Source organism: Arvicanthis niloticus, chromosome 13, assembly GCF_011762505.2.
Source record: "Arvicanthis niloticus isolate mArvNil1 chromosome 13, mArvNil1.pat.X, whole genome shotgun sequence".
NCBI classification, from domain to species: domain Eukaryota; kingdom Metazoa; phylum Chordata; class Mammalia; order Rodentia; family Muridae; genus Arvicanthis; species Arvicanthis niloticus.
Window position 1 is genome coordinate 56,525,719 of NC_047670.1, and position 20,155 is coordinate 56,545,873.

A 20,155-nucleotide genomic window follows, 5' to 3' on the forward strand; every position below is an offset into this window, starting at 1 on the left:
TAATCAATATGTGCTGGTCCTCCCAAACATTAATGCCAGGTGTGTCAATCACTGTTTTTTTTTGTTTTTTGTTTTTTGTTTTTGTTTTTTTTCTTTTTGAGGGGAGAGAGGGAAGAGGTGTTTGATACAGGGTGGCTGTCCTGGAACTTGCAGTACTATACACATCCCAGGCTGGCCGGGGACTCTGACTTCCGGCCTCAGCATCCTCATTGCTAGAGTTGCAGGTGTTCAAACAAACAATATACAAGCAAATAAATAATTTGCTGGCTTTGAACTAACTCTCTTCCTGCTTCAGCCTCCTGAGTGCCTGGGTTACAGGCGGTGCCACCATGCCTGTCCCGGTTGTATCCCGTGGTAGCAAAACTCTTGATTTTCTGTCAAGACCTTTCTGAACTAATCCCCTCTCTTTTGCCTGACTGGTTTTCCCAAGCAGAGTGATTTCCGCTTTTCAATTTACATATGCATACATGCAGCTATTGTGTGACTAGTCTTAAGCGCCTTTGTGAGCACTGGCGCTGCCTTCCTTTAGGGTCTCATTCATTCCTGTACCTTCCCGCCTTCATTCATCCAACAATTCTATTTTTGAGTGCCTGTCTATCCCAAGCGTGGGAGCAACTCAGTCAGTGACTGCCGGAGGCATGAATGGAGTGGTGAGAGCTTGTTACCCCAGTGGATGCTGGGTTGCTAGGTTACAAACTCTAGAAGAGGGGGTGTGACTTTGTGTGTGTGTGTGAACAGTACCAGCACACATTTTCATACAGGATCAGGAAAAGCAAGTGGGTGGAAATTCTATGTTTCATTCTGGCCACTTAATACTTTCATTTTGGTTTGGGCTTTCTTCTTAGTATGACAGGGCCTCGCTGTATAACTCATGGCTATCCTCCTGCCTCAGTCTGACTTACCACACCTGGTTTTTCATTTCATGTTTCTTTGAGACTGGGTTTCGGTTTGAAACCAGGAACCAATATGTAATCTAAATCTGACTTCAAACTCATGGCAGTCCTCTTGCTCAGCTTCATGGATGCTGGACAGACCTGTGTGAACAACTATTCCAGGCTTCTGATTTTTCAGTGTTGAAAAAAAATAAAGCAGGGGACTCATCAGGTTCTGGTGTTCCCCTGGCCCAATGCTACTTCCTGGCTGCTCTAACAAGCACTTCAAAGAGAGAAAACCTTTTATCATGGATGTCTTCCCAGCCCCAAACAGCCCCTGGTGCAGGGTGGTTGAAGGCAGTCTTCACTGGCTCCTACCGTAAGTCTGTAGGTTGCAGTGTTGTTGAGTTTGCCTCCTTTCTGTGCCAGCTTCTGGGCCCATAGCAGATAACAGTCTCCTCTAGCCGGTGAGCATTCCAGGGACTAAGAGGGTTCTGTTTGGGTTTAGTTGGATTTTGATTTTCCCCCTTTCTCTCTTGTTGGTGCTTGGGGGCTGGTTCCAGGGTGTTGAGTGTACTAGACAAAAGCTTTACTGTTGGGTCACCCAAGCCTACAAGATGGACTTATTAGAGAACATGAGTTTTCCGTTACAGAGGCCTAGAAGTCTCATAAGAAGCTGCATAAATGCTAAATAGCCTGTGAGACCTGTTGTATGGTTCTGTCACAGTCTAAAAGCTTCAGAACGAACCAGGGAGACCAATAGGGTAATTCCCAGTGTAAAGCTGAAGCCCTAAGAATCCCAGGGAGGAGGTGCTAGTTTAAGCTCTGGAGTCCTGAAGTGAGATTTTGTCCAAAGGCAAGAAGGGGATTGTGTCCCGGTTCCAGGAGAGGGAACAGGGTCCTTGTCTTTTTGTATTCGTCTTTTTTTTCTTAAACATGTTTGTTCTCTTTGGCTCCAGCTGATTGGATGATGCCACCTACACAGAGGGTGGCCTTTTCAGACCCACCCAGAAAACAGGCTTGATCATCTCTTCAGGTTTTGTTAATCTCCTCAGCTTGGTGTGAAGGAGTAACTATCTCAGGGGCAGTTAATACTGATGTTTAGTTTTTAATTTTAAAATTTTGTTTATTAATCTGTATGTGCAGCTTTTTAGAAACAGTCTGTTGTGTAGCCCCAGCTCTTGGCAATGCTCCTGCCTCAACGCCTTAAGTGCTGGGATTACTCAAGTGTGCCTCCGGCATGGCATGTTCCTGTAGACACATCCAGAAGAAAATGACTTGGCAATGAGGTAGGTGGCCCAGAGGGAGAAAATGAGCTCAGAATCCAAGAGATGTCCCGAGAAGAGAGAGCCTGACCACCACCAGACGTGAGGGAAGGAAGTTGAGCTGCAAGAGGGCTGTGGTAGACCAACCATATCCTACAAACATGGCAACTGTGTCTGCCATTTACCCTGAGGTGCTTCTTGGGTGATGGCATCGCCAAACTCTGAGAGAGTCCTTCTGGGCATTAGTTTCTTTTCTGTAGCTGTGATAAAACCTCAGGACCAAGGAAACTTATAGGAGAGAGGGCTACAGTTCCACAGGGTTAGAATCCATGATGGAGGTGCCAACGCATGTCAGCAGGACCAGGAAACTGAGGGCTCATATTTTGGCCTGGGATGACAAAGCAGAAATAGTTAACTCAAAATGGTATGAGTCTTTAAATTCCCAATGCCTGCCCCCAGAGACATACTTCCTCCATTAAAGCCATACCTGCTGCCTGGCGGTGGTGGCGCACGCCTTTAATCCCAGCACATGGGAGGCAGAGGCAGGTGGATTTCTGAGTTCGAGGCCAGCCTGGTCTACAGAGTGAGTTCCAGGACAGCCAAGGCTACACAGAGAAACCCTGTCTCGAAAAACAAAAAACAAACAAACAAACAAAAGCCATACCTGCTAAACCTCCACAGTAGCCACCAACTGAGGCCAAGACTAATGGGGATAGCACATTCATGCCACCAGAGCCACCATGCCTCCTCTGTTAGGTCTTCCCTCTGATAGTCTGTACTTGTCTGATAGGATGGAGGAATAACGGAAAGAACTGAGCCTCCGAAACAATTGTGTGGCCATCTTTGTGTTTGTGACTGAACTTAGTGCTTCTCATGTGCTGGACAAGGAGGTTGTCCTTGAGCTTTAGGTGTAAACCCCACCTTCACCCTTCTTGAAAGAAAGAAAGAAAGAAAGAAAGAAAGAAAGAAAGAAAGAAAGAAAGAAAGAGAGAGAGAAAGAGAGAAAGAGAGAAAGCAAGCAAGCTGAAGCAGTGGTGGTTCTTGCCATTAAGCCCAGCTCTCTGGAGGTAAAGGGAGGTGGGTCTCTGTGAGTTTGAGGCCCAGCCTGTTCTATAAAGCAAATTACAGGACAGTCAAGTCAAGAAACCCTGTCTCGAAAAAACAAGCGAACCAAACCAAACCAATAATAATAATAAACAAAAAGGTGTACAGCATGAGTATTTGCATGTATGTACATATATGCATACATATATGTACATCATATATATGTATGCAGTGCCCATGTATGTATATATACATATATATGCACCATATGTATGCAGTGCCCATGTATGTATATACATTGCATGTATGTACATATATACATACATATATGTACATCATATATATGTATGCAGTGCCCATGTATGTATATATACATATATATGCACCATATGTATGCAGTGCCCATGTATGTATATACATATATATGTGTACCATGTGTATGTAGTGCCCATGGAAGCCAGAAAAGAGCATCTTTGATGCCTAGATTTATGTCAACTTGGCATAAGCTAGAGTCATCAGAGAGGAGGGGACCTCAGTTGAGAAAATGCTTCTATAAGCCTGGGCTCAGGCTGGTAAGATGGCTCAGCGGTTAAGAGCATGACTGCTTTTCTGGAGGTCCTGAGTTCAAATCCCAGCAACCGCATGATGGCTCACAACCATCCATAATGAGCTCTGATGCCCTCTTATGGGGTGTCTGAAGTACAGCTACAGTGTACTTACATATAATAGATAAATAAAAACCTTTGGGCAGGAGTGAGCAAGGCTGGAGCAAGTCAAGCTGGAGTGAAAGGAAGAAGGGAAGGGGTTAAAAAAAAGTTTGGGCTGTAGGACACTTTCTTAGTGATTGATGTGAGATGGTCTAGCCCATTGGGGGTGTGTCATTCCTGGGCTAATGGACCTGGATGCTATAAGAAAGCAGACTGAGCAAGCAATGGAGAGGAAGCCAGTAAGCATCATCCCTCCATGGCCTCTGCATCAGCTCCTGCCTCCAGGTTCCTGCCCTGATGTGGAAGTGTAAGCCGAATAAAACCTTTCCTCCCCAACTTGCTTTTTAGTCATGATGTTTTATCACCACGATAGAAACCTTAAGACAGCATCAAAATCAAAATGGAAATGGAATTTAAGATGCTGGGAATCAAATCTGATTCCTCAACCACTGAACCATCTTTCCAGTTTCCTCTCACTACCCCCACCCCCATTTTTATTTGAGACAGGATCTCACTATGTAGCCCTCCGCTGACTTGTAACTCATTCTGTAGATCAGGCTGGACTTGAATTCACAGAGACCTGCCTGCATCTGTCTCCCAAGTGCTGGGATTAAAAGTCAATGAAAAGCTATGTCTGGATCTTCATTTTTCTCTTATTCATTTATTTACTTGTTTTTTTCAAGACAGGGATTCTCTGTGTAGCCCTGGCTGTCCTGGAACTTATTCTGTACACCAGGCTGGCCTCGAACTCACAGTTCTGCCTCTGCTTCCCAAGTGCTGGCATTAAAGGCTTGTGCTACCACCTCCAGGCTCTTGTTAATTTTTGTCTGTTTATTTTGTTTTTTAAGAAAAAGGATTCAGTGGCGCAGAATTTTCAAAAACACAGTACGTATAGTGAATATCGCCTTCAGAGTCCTTGTCACTGATGTAGCCTAGATGGGTGGTTGCTTGGCAACCACATTTGTTAGAGAGAAAACCTCAGAACCACAACAAAGGAAAAGCTGAAACCTGTGCCCTGTTAGGGGTTTATGTAGTAAAATAAAGCCCTGGGTCTGTCTCTGAGAGGATGCCAGCGATCTCCAAGAGGAGGACCCAACTGGCAGGGCCTCTGCCCAGGACAGGGTGTGGGGGACCTACAAGATTTTGTCTGTACTTGGGTAGATTTATGTAGGTGTGTAAGCCAGAGATAGGACCGCCTCATGCTAAAGTGAAGTCAGAATGCTGTGTGGGCCTAAACTGTCACAATAACAAGGATTCATAGCATACCCTAGTTTCAAATCTAAGGTGTATTACATTCTTTTTGTTATTACTGTTGTTTTTTGTTTTGTTTGTTCAAGACTAGACTTTCTCTGTGTAGCTCTGGCTTCCCTAGAACTCGCTCTGTAGATCAGGCTGGCTTAGACCTCAGAAATCTGCCTGCCTCTGCCTCCTGGAATGCTGGATCTAAAGGTATGCACAATACAAAGTTTGAACTTCCTGTGCCTAGAAACACAGATAAGGAGGGGTCACATGTTACATTCTGGGAGAATACTGCCAGACAACTCCGATTTGAGTTTGAGTTTGAATTACTTTTGGGTAGTTTGGTTGTGGATTCAGACCTTTTGCTATATTTTTCACCCAAAATAGTTCCATGATCCCATGGGGGGGGGGGGAGGGGGGTGTCATGGTCCACAGTTTAAGAAGCTGATCTGAGCTATGGGTTGTTGGCCTGAGTCTGAGTGAGCCTGAGTCTTTCATCCCAGCACAGGGGAGGCAGAGGAAGGTGGATCTCTGTGAGTTAGAGGCCAGCCTGGTCTATGAATCAAGTTTAGGACAGTCAGGGCTTGCCACACAGAGAAACCGTGTCTCCAGAAAACAAACAAAAATGAAAACAAAAACAACAAAAAGTACAGACTGCTTTTGTAGAGTACCCAAGTTTGGTTCCAAACACCCATGTTGGACAATTATTTTTTAAATTCAGTTTCCAGCACCAACATCAGGCAACTCACAACAGCCAATAACTCAAATTCCAGGGCCTCCAATGCACATTTCTGGCCTCCACATGTGTGTTTATGATACATGGTTGACTAGAGAGTCAGGGTTATTGCATACAGCTGCACAAGGAGACAGGATTATTGCATACAGCTGAACAAGGAGGCAAGTTAGCTACTCTTGTTTGGAGCAGTCTCTTCAGGGGAGCAGACTTTAGGACTGTCCTGGCTCGTTTTGTGTGTTAACTTGACACAAGCTAGAGTCAGCACAGAGAAAGGGGTCTCAGTTGAGGAAATGCCTCCATGAGATATAGCTGTAAGGCATTTTCTCAATTAGTGACCAACAGGGGAGGGGCCAATCTATTGTGGATGGTGCCATCCCTGGGTTGATAGTTCTGGGTTCTATAAGAAGGCAGGCTGAGAAAGCCAGGGGGAGCAAGCCAGTAAGCAGCATCCCTCCACAGGCTGAGAGTCAGCTTCTGTCTCCAGGTTCCAGCCCTGTCTGAGTTCCTATCTTGAGTTCTTTCAATGATGGACTATGGTAAACCAAATAAATCCTTTTCTTTCCAACTTGCTTTTTGGTCGTAGAGTTTCGTCGAAGCAATAGAAACCTTAAGACAAGGAAATAAATGTGGGAGAGGAGAAGAAAGGTACGATGGACATATTCTGTACACACTGAACATTCACACTCAGACCAGAGGAAGGCTTTGCATACTTGGGGTCCCTCTGAGACTCACCTGAGAAAGGCTTTGCCAATCCCCAGGGGCAGAGGTACTAGGGTCCTTGACACACCTACATCGACAATACACGTTAACTTAAAATTCACTCACTCCTTGCAAAAGAGTAGGAGAAAGCAAGTTTCCTTTATTATGAATATAACATAATAATTTTTGTGACAAGAGCTCACTATATAGATCAAGTATGCAGAGATTCTTTTGCTTTGCTGCAGTTTCTTTTTTCTTCTTTTTCTTTCTTTCTTTTTTTTTTCTTTTCTTCTTCTTCTTCTTTTTTTTTTTTTTCGAGATAGGATCCTCTACCAGGAGGATAGACCATAGCCTGGCCATGGTACAGCGTTTAGAAATGTAAAGGTAAGTGGGGGTATATTGCATGCCTATGATTCCAACATTTAGCATGTAGAGGCGGGAGAAATTAGTTCAAGGCAGCCTGAGCTACCTGAGTTCCTGTCTCAAACAGATAAACAAAAGGGCTGAGGGGATGGCTTTGGTGCAGGCACAATTTCGGATCCCAGCACTTACCTCAAATGCCAGCACTGGTGGAAGTGGAGATAGCCTTGCCTAACCACTTTGTTTTGTTGTTGCTTTTTAGGAGCAGAAAATTCCTTTAGGATCAGAAAAGGCTTTTTCTTTCCAAATTTCAGGACTAGCAATATGAGACCCCCACCCCCACCCCAGGGTATCAATCCTCTTATTCCACTTCATGTCAGACCTCTCCTTATCTCTATCAGCATAGGCTTTGTCTCTGAGATTACATTTTCTGGTGCCCTTTTTCTTCTCAAACTGTACATTTTATATCCTTCTAGTCCCACTTGCTCTTTCTCATTGTTGACCTGCAGAAGAGGGATCACTGATAACTGTTGAGGCCCACATTTTGCCTCAACACTTTGCCTCAACACTTTTGGGGCTAAGTGCTCTGGCAAGAGAGAGTGTGGCTCTTGGGGCAAGAGATGCGAAGAATGGAGACAAGACAGGGTGTGAGTCAGTCTCTCTTCTATTTTCTCATGTCTCCCCTAGTGAAGGGAATGCTGAGGTATTTATATACACAAGCAGGAGAACACAGGTGAAAACATTTTACCACGTGCACCATACAGCTGAGGTCACTAAACAGCAAAACAAGCTATGTGGGATAAACAATATACTTATCAGAGTGTGCTTCAGCTGTTACAGGCTTTTGACAACCAAGTCTTTCATCAGGGTATATGGTTCCAGATGGCTGCAAAGTTGATCTAGCCGCTTTCTACTAAAGTCGGCTCCCAACAGGTCCCCCTTTTTAAAATTTTTTTTAAAAGGGAAGGCTGGGAAAACTTATGGAAACCGTGCCTGTCCTAGGTTGGAACAAAGGACCCCAGCCTCACTTAAGATGGTGAGGCCTCCCTTATTTTAGGGGCAAGGGTCTCGATATGCTCTCTTACCCGTCATTGGCTAACCGGCTTAGCACGCAAGTTAGGGGTTAATCCTCATCAGTCTTGACGACAGAGGTTTCAGAGTCCCCTACTTCCAGCCTGTAATAGCGGACCTGTATGGGTTTCATTTGTTATCTGTTGCCGTACCAAAGCCATCAGTTTGAACAACATGAACCTGAGAGACAAGAGACTTAATATCTAAACCGTTGATATAAAAGCAACACTCTTTAAGGCAACACACAACTTCCCCTGTTGGAGAAGTGAAAGGTCTAAGCCTTGTACCCACAAATTTATACCAATGAAATCCTTGAATTTTGCATCAGCTTAGTAACAATTATACAGATAAAGACAGCCTAATATTAACCACCTCAGTCCCCAAGTCCAGGGAATTGGGGCGCCGACTCCTCATTAACTTCTTCAAGCTGAACATGGGCGTTGACTTTTAGAAGAGGAATGAGGGGAAGGGTAAATTGAAAGCATCTGAAGTCTGTCTTAACTGCATCCAGCTGGAAGTCCAGGGCATCAGTGAACATGCAGGTGATAAGATTTATTCTCCAAAGCTGAGTATTTTGCAATATACAAATCTCAAAACAAGTTTTAGTATCAAGATAATTATTTTGATTCTCTGAAATCTAGTGTTCTGGAGGCCTACCTCTGTCATGTCTGATCCATATAATTCTGGAAGACATAACTACTACCTTAATGACCTCATCAGAAAACTCATAGAAAAACCTTTTTTTCCAAATTAGCCTTTCCTTAAGCCAGTAACCAGAAAAACCTTTACATTGAGTTTTTATCCAGAAAAATATAACTATATAACTCAGAATCACACCCATTTTGAAAGTTAAATCAATTAACATTATCATTCTGCTTAGCTCTCTGTCTAGAGCAGCCTTCTATTTATTCCTCGCATCTTTAAAGCCCTTTTCATCTGTTTTTACTCACTTATTTCTTGCCCCATTTTCGTTACTATAACCTTTATTTATTTATCTGTTTGGCTCTCTTGACTCAGAGCAGCCTGCAATTTACTCCTTGCATCTTTAAAACTTTTTTCATCTGTTTCTGCTTATTTTTTTTCTTGCCCTGTTTTTGTTACTATAACCTTTATTTATCTGTTTGGCTCTCTTGACTCAGAGCAGCCTGCAATTTACTCCTTGCATCTTTAAATCCTTTTTCATCTGTTTCTATTTACTTATTTCTTGCCCCGTTTTTGTTACTATGCAATCACCTTTGTTTCACTTCGGAATTCAGCCAGCTCCATCAGTCGACTGGTTCTCCAGCGCAGGGTGTCTTCCACTGTATCCCGCTTACTGGAGTTCAAACGTTGAGGCTCTGTCAGTTGACTGGTTCTCCAGCACAGGGTGTCTTCCACTGTATCCCGCTTACTGGAGTCCCTGTTCGGGCGCCACTAATGTTGAGGCCCACATTTTGCCTCAACACTTTGCCTCAACACTTTTGGGGCTAAGTGCTCTGCCAAGAGAGAGTGTGGCTCTTGGGGCAAGAGACGCGAAGAATGGAGACAAGACAGGGTGTGATTCAGTCTCTTCTATTTTCTCCAGTCTCCCTCAAGTCTCTCTCATTGAAGGGAATGCTGAGGTATTTATATACACAAGCAGGAGAACACAGGTGAAAACATTTTACCACGTGCACCATACAGCTGAGGTCACTAAACAGCAAAACAAGCTATGTGGGATAAACAATATACTTATCAGAGTGTGCTTCAGCTGTTACAGGCTTTTGACAACCAAGTCTTTCATCAGGGTATATGGTTCCAGATGGCTGCAAAGTTGATCTAGCCGCTTTCTACTAAAGTCGGCTCCCAACAGATAACCACACAACAAAGTCAATAATAGGCTGTCTTGAAATCTCATCTGCCAAGGAAAACAGTCCCTTACTTTTCAGTTTAGCTTGAGGGAGATTCTTAAGACAAGGGGAAAAAGCAGCCACGTTCTTTGCCAAAACACCACAAGAATTTAGCTCAGTCGTGACTGTTGTTCCCCTCTGAGACATCTTGAGCCTGGCCTCATTACTCCACATTACTCTCAGCATCCTTGTTCAAACCAGACTGGTCTGTTAATCCACATTTATAATATCCAAGAGTTTTCCTAGTCCAAATTCTCAAAGTCTTCCATAGTTTTCCATATATGGAAGTCTTCCACAGTTCTCCATATATGGAAGTCTTCCACAGTTCTCCATATATGGAAGTCTTCCACAGTTCTCCAAAAATCTCCCAGCCTAGTCAGGCCTGACATGGTAACAGCCCAATTCCTGGTACCAATGTCTATCTTTTTTTTAAAAAAAAAAAAAAAAGATTTATTTATTTATTTATTTATTTATTATATATGAGTATACTGTTGCTGTCTTCAGACACACCAGAAGAAGGCATCAGACCTTACTACAAATGGTTGTGAGCCACTATGTGGCTGCTGGGAATTGAACTCAGGACCTCTGGAAGAGCAGTCAGTGCTCTTAACCTCTGAGCCATCTCTCCATCCCACCAATGTCTAACTTAGTCATTCTATTGTTGTGATAAAACACCATGACCACGGCTCCCTCCCCCCTCCTTCCCCCCAGGATTTTTCTCTATAGTCCTGGCTGTCCTGGAACTCACTCTGTAGACCAGGCTGGCCTCAAACTCAGAAATCTACCTGCCTCTGCCTCCCAAGTGCTGGGATTAAAGGCATGCACCACCACTGCCTGGTGACCACGGTACCTTACAGAGAAAATAGTGTAAGAGGCAAAGCAAGCTAACTAGGAATGGCATGTGTTTTGGAAACCTCAAAGTCCACCTCCAATGACACAGCTCCTGTAACATAGTCACACCTCCTAATCCTTCCCAAAGAGTCCAACTAACTGAGGGCCAAATATTCAAATACACATCCCTAAGGAGGCCATTATTCAAACAACCACTAACCTCAAAGCCAACCCCCAGTAATATATTTTCTCCAGGAAGACCACATCTAAAAAGCTTCTCCCAAGCCGTGCCACCCACCAGGGACCAAGCTCTCACATTCCAGAGCCTTTGGGGGATATTTCCATCCAAACTACCACAAAAGCCCATCATACATGCACTAAATGACCAGTGAGTTCACTGTCTCCTAAAGTGTACTTGTCCAAGATATATCCTGCTGCACCAGACTCAGGCACTCCCATCTCATAGGAGTTGCTTATATGGGCACCCAATTCTTTGATGGATTTCATCTGTGCATTTAGGGGATGAATCTCTATGATGTCAAAAATCAATGTTTCTTTAGCCAATGGTCAGTTTGCAATTACAGTAAAGTCAGACTGTCACTTTTCCCCAGTTTGGTGTCTACTCATTGCACACAGCAGGCTTCCCAGGGGACATAGTCTGGTTCCTGATTCTGCCACCGCAACGGCCTGAAGCTTCACCAATTTCTCTGAATGCTCCTTTTCCTTCAGGCTGGTAAAGAAAGTATTTGATAGCTGGGTGGTAGTGGTGCACAACTTTAATCCTAGCACTGGGGAGACAGAAGCAAGTGGATTTCTGAGTTCCTGGCCAGCCTGATTTATAGCGCAAGTTCCAGTACAGCCAGGTCTACACAAAGAAACCCTGTCTCAAAAAACCCAAAGAAGAAGAGGAGGAGGAAAAGAAGAGGGAGAAGGAGAAGGAAAAGGAGAAGAAGAAGAGGAGGAAGAAGAAGAGGAGGAGGAGGAGGAAGAGAAAGGAGAGGAAGAAGAACAGCAAGAAGAAGAAGTAGCAGCAGCAGTAGTAGTAGTATTTGGCAACCCTCAAAGCAACATTATTGGGATCCAAACAGTAAGACACAGAAAGAGGTGACTGCAGGTTGATCTGACAATTGGTGGTATTTCAGTCCTGAGGACAGTTCTGGTATACTGGTAGAGGGGACTCTGTTGTCATGGCCACAGATAGGTGAAATGTTATGATTAGTGTTAACAGGATCTAGAATCATCGGAGAGATGGGCTTCTGGGTGTGCTTGTCTGAGATCACATTAATTAATATGTGAAGAGCCATCTTGGCTATGGGGAGGACTATGACCTGGGCATTGTGGACCGCATAAATGAAGATGGGAAGGAAGCAGCTGCATGCATTGTTCTCTGACTGATGATGAAAGACAGCTAGCCGCTTCAAGGACCTGCTGACTTAATATCTCTGCCGTGGTGGACTGCATCCTGAATTAAGAGCTTAAAACAAAGGCCCACTTTCCCTTAGGTTGCTATTGCAAGAGTATTTTATCACAACAACAGGAAGAGAAACTAAGACAAGAGGCATGGTGGTGGAGTACTGACTCTGTGGTATAGTCCCAGGGTGCTGGGAGTAGGTGGTGATGGTCCCCTGGCTCTGACCTGTCAGCTAGAATGTTTTGAGTATTTTCTGTTCAAGCAGTATTGAATCAGGACACCACAGTAATTCTCTGTGTAGATTTCTGGTTTTATGTCTGAGATGAGTGTCTTGTTATGCAACCCAGGGAGGCCCTGGACCCGTGAGTCTCCATCCCTAGCTTCTCAAATGCTGAGATGACTGGTCTGTGCCACACTATACATCTCTCTGTGTATAGCACTAGTTAACCTGATGCTGGTAGACCAGGATGGTCTTGAATAATCATCCTCCTTCGGCCTTCTGAGTTCAGGGAATACAGGCTTGACCCACCTCTCTCAACAGCACTTTTTAACAGCAGCCCCCTCCTCCTTGCATATGTGTGTGTTTGTGTATACATGTTCACATCTATGTGTGTGCATACATGTGTGTGCATGCATTTGAAGGCTACAGGTTCATGTTGGGTATCTTCCTCAAACATTCTCCACTTTATTTACTGGTAAAGAAAGTATTTGGCAAACTTCTTTGAAGCCACTTATTGGGATCCAGCTAGTAAGACACATACAGTATATCATGACTCCAGGTTTCCAGGTTATTATGGCAATTGACAGCAGTAATTCAGTGGTGGGTCTCTCTCTCTCTCTCTCTCTCTCTCTCTCTCTCTCTCTCTCTCTCTCTCTCTCTAGCAGGGACTCTCAATGCACCAAGAGCTCACCTAGCCAGCTTGCTCCCTCCCCTACTTTGTCTCTGCCACTTGATATCTAAGATTTATGTCATTCACCATGCCCACATTTGCCTTGTATGGACTTGCCTGTGTAGCTGTGTCCTCAGCCACTACACTGGCTTCTTGTAGTGATGCTGAGAGGTATGTTATGCTAAGACCTGCCTGTTGGCTTAGTGATTTTTAGTATTGTTTTGGAGGTTGTGGGAGGTCAGGGACCAAATGAGAGGTTGTAGAGAGCATCTTCTGCCATTGAGCTCCGTCCCAGGAAATTCAGTGATACAGTTCTGTACTGAGAACTGTGGTTTCTTTAAACACACACACACACACACACACACACACACACACACACACACAGAGAGAGAGAGAGAGAGAGAGAGAGAGAGAGAGAGAGAGAGAGAGAGAAACATTTTTTTGTTTTCTTTTTCGAGACAGAATTTCTCTGTATAGCCCTGGAACTCACTCTGTAGACCAGGCTGGCCTCAAACTCAGAAACCCACCTGCCTCTGCCTCCCAAGTGCTGGAATTAAAAGCTTGCACCACCACTGCCTAGCTAAGAACATATTTTTAATCCCAGGTGTGGGATATGGGGCTGCTTCAGATTATACACAGTAGCTCACTTTGACTTGCCTCCTGCAGGTGTGATTTTTGCCAGATACAGATAGTTTCTGCAATTGTGTAATGTTTAGAATTCTCAGTACTTTTTAGAGGGTGTATCAATTCTCTGGCCCCAAGAGGCAGGGTGGGTTGTTGGTTGCTTTTGGTCACAGTTGGTTGTGGTTCATTAAGTGGTCAGGCACAAAGAAGACAGAAGAAGAAATTAAGAACTGTAGGCCCCTATTCATCAGGATACTCTAACAATAACATCACCTCTTTCCCTTCCACCCTTTTTTAAATCTCCTATCTAGTGTTAGGGGGTTGAAAGAGTAGAAAAGGGGTGGAGAGGATGGAAGAAAGAACCCGCAAAGAAGCCAAAGACCAGCTACAGTTCTCCATCCCTAATTCTAAATCATGGATGAATGGGAACGAAGTGAGGCAGGTGACTGTGGAATGCTGTCAGGGCACAGCACAGCACAGCCTTTACGGTCTCAGCAGATGTGCTTGTGAGGACCTGCATGAGATTCAGTAAGAGGAGACCTGCTGATGTTCCTTCATCGAATGAATGGGTAGACCCTCACCTAAGAGTCCAACTCGTCCCTCCTGTGCTTGCGGAGCAGCTGTGTGTAATTCTATCCCCGCTGCACATAAACTCAGAGTGTACCAGAGAAACTGTGGGAAATAGCCCAGTAGGTGAGGGTGCTTGCCACCAAGTTTGATAACCTAGGTTTGATCCCCAGAATCTACATAGAGGGAAGAAAGAACTGACTCCCAAATGTTGTCTTCTGACCTCAATTCATGGGCCCTAAAGTATACACATATACATGCATGCAAGCATGCACACACACATGTAGGTAAATGAATATAATTTTTCCAAAACAAACATGCTCACATACAAATGAGGTAGACACCATCTAGGAAAGGCTATAGCAAGCGAGTGAGTTTTCTGGATATGGTCCACCATTTTGTATGGATGCAATAGGTACACTCTGAGATGCAGGTTCCTCAGAGACTTAATCCCAGGATTGCCTCTCACTGCTGTTATGCCTTTCCTATCACTATTACATAACCTAATGATTCCTGGGCATCAGCTCATCCAATTGGGCAGATTTTCTGCAGAATCAATATGAAGATGTGCTTTCATGTAGTAACGCTGTGTAGACAAATGGATGGTTTCATAATTCCTGACAATGATTTTATAGAATTCCCAAATTAATATAAGTAATCTCAAGGCCCCTATAGAATAAAAGCTGTAATAGAGCTCTGTAAACCTTTATGTGTCACAGGCTAATTACACTAAGAAAAGAAAGCAGGCTTGGAACAAATTTACGATCGAGAAAAACATTCCTTCTAGGTTAGGAATGAAGCCACTATCTGGTAACTAAAAGTCATAAACTGGGAATGGACAATTTATTGTAGGTGCAAGGACAGAAAATAAATAATGGACTAGTTTATCTATACAAGACTTCAACATAATAAGACACAAGGCAGATGATTTGTCTCTTGACAGATTGTGATAACATGATATAAAAAGTATTGCTTTAAACTTATAATGAACTTATGGAGCTTGTAACTGATAATGAATATTTAGTCAGGTACTAGTTTTAATGGAAAGACATGTAAACAATTCTGCTGTAACTCCTTAAGTCTTATCAATCTATGACATGAACTATTGCCTTAAACTTACTATGAACTTATGGAATGTAAAAATGCTTAGAAACTCATGTGATCAATTATCCTGAGAAAGCATAAAAACTAAGAACAACAATAAAGTGGTAGTGCAGGCTTCCTCAGCTTCATCTGGTATGTGTGTTGTCTATGTGTGTCTTCCTTCCTTCCTTCTTTTCTTTTCTCTCTGGCTTAGGAAGAGTTAAGGAATTTCAAGCCTTTCACTTGGCCAGCCAGAGGCCTGAGTCAAAGAGAAATGCAGCCAGGTAACTAAATTTCTTTTCACTGCTACTATCAGCTTTTGGCTCCACATAGCAAGAAAGAGAGAAATTGCCAGAAGCTAGTAGCTTTTTGGCCCTGGACTAACAAGAGAGAGTTAAATGGCCAAAGGTAAGCAGCTTTTGGCTTTTATCATCAGACTTCATACCCCTTCTTGGCCTGCCTCGGTTTGCCCTGTGATGTCAAGCTGGTCCTTGACAGTTGACTAAAAGGAGCATTCCATCTGTGCAGCTTTTGAGTATTCATGTCACCCATGCTGGAGTGGGGCTTTGCCGCTGTTTCAGGGTCACCCACACTTCTTCTATAAGTTCTCACACATGCAAATGTAAGTAAACTCAATAAAGTCACTGGCCCACTCACCTGGACTTACACGGAGTAACTGCTTTCAGCTGTCCTTGATGCCCTATCTAGCATGATTAGATGTTTGCTTACTGATCCAAAGAAATTTTCTCAGTAGTGGTCTATTATGACATGTGTGTGTGTGTGTGTGTGTGTGTGTGTCTGTGTGTCTGTGTGTCTATTTGTGTGTGTATATGTGTGTATGTGTAAAACACCTGTTCCCTTCAGAGGGTAATATCATATGCCATAAGGCAAAAGTTTTAATTACAATGACTGACTATTTATACATATTTCAAGGATATTTCTTTGATATTACAGTATAATGTAATTGATAATGTCTATGTAAGCATGCATCTATCTATCTATCTATCTATCTATCTATCTATCTATCTATCTATCTATCTATATTTGAGGCAATGTATTACTATGGATCCCTGGCTGGCTGAAGCTAGGATAAGTAGACCAAGCTGGCCTAGAACTCACATAGAACTGCCTTTCTTTGCCTCCCAAGTGCTAAGATTAAAGGCACAGGCCACTATGCCCTAAGTATTTAAGATAGCTATGGTTTGTTGGGCATAATGGTTTACACACACTATACTCAAAACATTTTAGAGATAAGGGCAGGAGGATCAGGCATTAAAAACCATCTTTGGCTGGGCCGGAGAGACATGATGACTCAGTGGATTAAGGCTAGTGCCACCAAGCCTGACAGCCTGAATTCAACCTCAGAGTCCATGTGGTGAAAGGGAAGGGTGAAAGGTGAAAGGGTTCCACCTTTCAAAAAAGGAACCCCATCCTTGGCTATATTGCAAGTTAAAGCCAGCATGAGCTACATAGTAAGAATCAAACAAAAGGCCAGCAGAGTGACACATGCCTGTAATCACAGTACTCTGAAGACAGAGGCAGGTGGGTCTCTGAGTTCAAGGCCAGCCTGGTCTACGTAGAGTTGTAGGATAGCCAGAACTATCTAGAGGGATCCTTTCCCAGAGCAAAACAAAACAAGAAACATAAAGTTAATCAAATTAGAAACAATAACAACAAAGTAATTATAGGAAAGAGAACTAGCAGTTTATGCCTGTACCCCCCTCCTAGTGTGGAGGCTGAAGCAAGAGAAACAGGTTCACTCACGTCTAGCCTGGGCACAATAGAAAGCAAATAACCCCAGGGATGAAGCATTTGTTCAGTATGTGCAAAGCATGAGGTTCAAACCTCATTATACATGCATAAAAATTGAACGATTTTCTAATCAAAATTATACAGTAACAGGAGTAGATGAAAGCTGATAATTAGAGACGGCTAATTATGTGACACCGTTTCTTCTACCTCAGCAGAATGATAGGCAGCCATTGAGATGAGACCGAGACAACGTTAGTTACTATTACTATCATGACCAAAAGCAATCTGGGGAGGAAAGGGTTTAGTTTGCTTACATTTTCACATCATAGTCTGTCACTGAAGGAAGTCAGGACAGGAATTCACACAAGAGCAGGAACCTGGAGGCAAGGGTGTTGCTCACTGGTTTGCTCCCCATGACTTGCTCAGCCTGGTTTCTCATAGAACCCAGTATCATCAGCCCAAAGATGGCACTACCTACAATGAACTGGGCCTTCCTCTATCAATCCATAATTCATAAAATGCCCTAGAGCCTTGCCTACAGTCCATTCCTTTAGAGGCATTTCTCAACTGACATTCCTTCCTCTCTGATGACTCTAGTTTGTGTCAGGTTGACATAAAGCTAGCCAGCACATGTAGCAAGACTTGTCTCAATAATAAATAAATGAATAACAAACCAGAAGATACACAGTGTGTGCATGTATAAAAATATCACTTTGTCTACTATGGAAACACTCATACATACACACTTGGTTTTCTTTTTAATTATTATTTATGTATGTATGTACTTATTTATCTAATGTGCATTGGTGTTTTGCCTGCATGTATGTCTGTGTGAAGGTACTGGACCCTCTGAAACTGTAGTTACAGACAGTTCTGAGCTGCTAGGTGGGTGCTGGGAATTGAACTTGGGTCCTCTGGAAGAACAGTCAGTTCTCTTAACCACTGAGCCACCTCTCCAGCCCCCATTAAAACAACTTTTAATTATTTTGTTTTATGTGTTTGAGTGCTTTGCCTTTCTGTAGTTTGTGCAGCACATGTGTGCCTACACAGAGACATACGTGTAGATACCCAGTATAAATAAAGATGTTGTACAACTTAAACTTTTATTAATTGGCCAAAAAAAAAAAAAAAAAAAAAAAAAAAAGTAAAGCCTATAATTCTAGCACTAGGGAGTCTGAAGGAGAAGGAGTGCTTGTGTTAGGGTCCAGCCTGGACTATAAACCAAAAAACCAAGTCAGCAAAATATCTTAAGACCAGACCTTGAATTTGTGCCTTTCTTTGAGCTCAGGCTGGCCCCAACTCATTCCATAGCCAAGAATGCCTTTGAATTCTGGACCCTGCTGCCTTCACTTCCCACAGGCTGGGATCATAGACACACACAGTCTGAGTGTGGACCAGTACCTTTGTTTTCTACTCTCTCCTGCTTTACTTGCCTTTATGAATCTACTGGTTAAAAAAAAAAAAATAGAAATTACCGATACTATAAATATTTTTTTTCTTTCCTCTGCCCATTTTCCTTATTTAAAAAAAAAAAAAAAAAAGTTGTCATTACCAACCTTTCTGTGTGAATGAAACAGGAGCAAAACAAATGGCCTGGAACCCACTCTCCTCAGATAAAAGTAAAATCCAGCCTCCTAGTGTCCTGCAGGGAATGTACCCTGGGGCTGCATTTGCATTTCATCCTGGATCCAGCTTCCCTAGCTGAAGAGAGCTGCCTGGGCTCTGGGCTCTCAGCTCAGAGCTGTGTTTTGAGCATTAGTAGATTAGTTGCTTCCGGTTCACACTAGCTTTCTCAGAAGAGTGTTAGGCAGATGGACATAGGAGAAGGCTTATTGGTCTCCCTGTCCCCAGAGTAAAACAAAAAGTGACACCCCTGTTGTTGCAGACACTCTTGTGCCATCTTTTACCCCAGCCCTATGGTGCTCTGTTGTGTGGGCTAAAGACCCTTAGTTGTTGAAAAAAATATTTTCATGATTCAAAGCCCAAAGCAATCCACTCCTGGCTTGAATGCAATGGGTAATGTTGATGGGAGGTTCCCGGGTCCAGAGCCCACACTTGTTCCCTGCCCCCACCCCAAGGAGCAGTGCTTAGTGGATCCAGCTGCTGTCCTTACTGATTTATGACCCAGCTGTTGGCCTTGAATCACAGCTGCTCAAGGTTCAGCAGGTCCTGTGTGAGGGACGTGACAAGAAATGGCCCTATGCAGTTGTTCCTCTCTGGGCTATGGGGGTGATTACATTGCCAGTACCATGTTCCTCCTATCTTTACCCCAAACAGGGTTTCTCTGTGTAGCCCTGGCTGTCCTGGAACTCACTCTGTAGACCAGGCTGGCCTCGAACTCAGAAATCTGTCTGCCTCAGCCTCTCAAGTGCTGGGATTAAAGGTGTGCATCACCACTACCTAGCTGGTACATGCCTTTAATCCCAGCATCTGGGAGGCAGAGATAGGCAGATCTCTGTGAGTGAAAAGCCATCTGAGCAAGGGCTGAGAAAGACAAGAAGGGACCATCCAGTTTTTGTTTTTTTTTGTTTTTTTGGGTTTTTTTTTTGTTTTTTTCTGACTCGGTCTCAAGTGGTGCAGACTGGCCTCAAATTCACTCTATAAATGATAACCTTGGACTTCTGGTCATCTTATCTCCACCTCCCAAGTGCCGAGATCACAGACATGTGCTACTCACTCAGTTTAATGAGGTGCTGAGGAATCGAACCCAGGGCTTTGTGCAGGCTAGGGAAGCACTCTACCAACTGAGCCACACTTCCTTTCCCAGGAACATCTGACTGCAGGACCTTATGTGCTCCAGCCCCTGTCTAAATGCTGTGGTAGCAGCTTCTCTTGTCATTCTTGCCAATAAGCGTGTGAGAGAATCAGAATAGGAGAATAGATTTTCTCAGTATTTCATTAAATGGAAGGCCAGACAAGTTATAGGAAGTGATTGAGTAACACAGCTAGTTATCTGTCTGAGGAGCCAGAACCTTTTAACAACTACTGTGCCTGTTCTAGGTAGGTTTTTAACAACTACTGTGCCTGTTCTAGGTAGCTTTTAACAACTACTGTGCCTGTTCTAGGTAGCTTTTAACAACTACTGTGCCTGTTCTAGGTAGCTTGCATGTCCTACAGTACTGTTCTCTCTGTATAA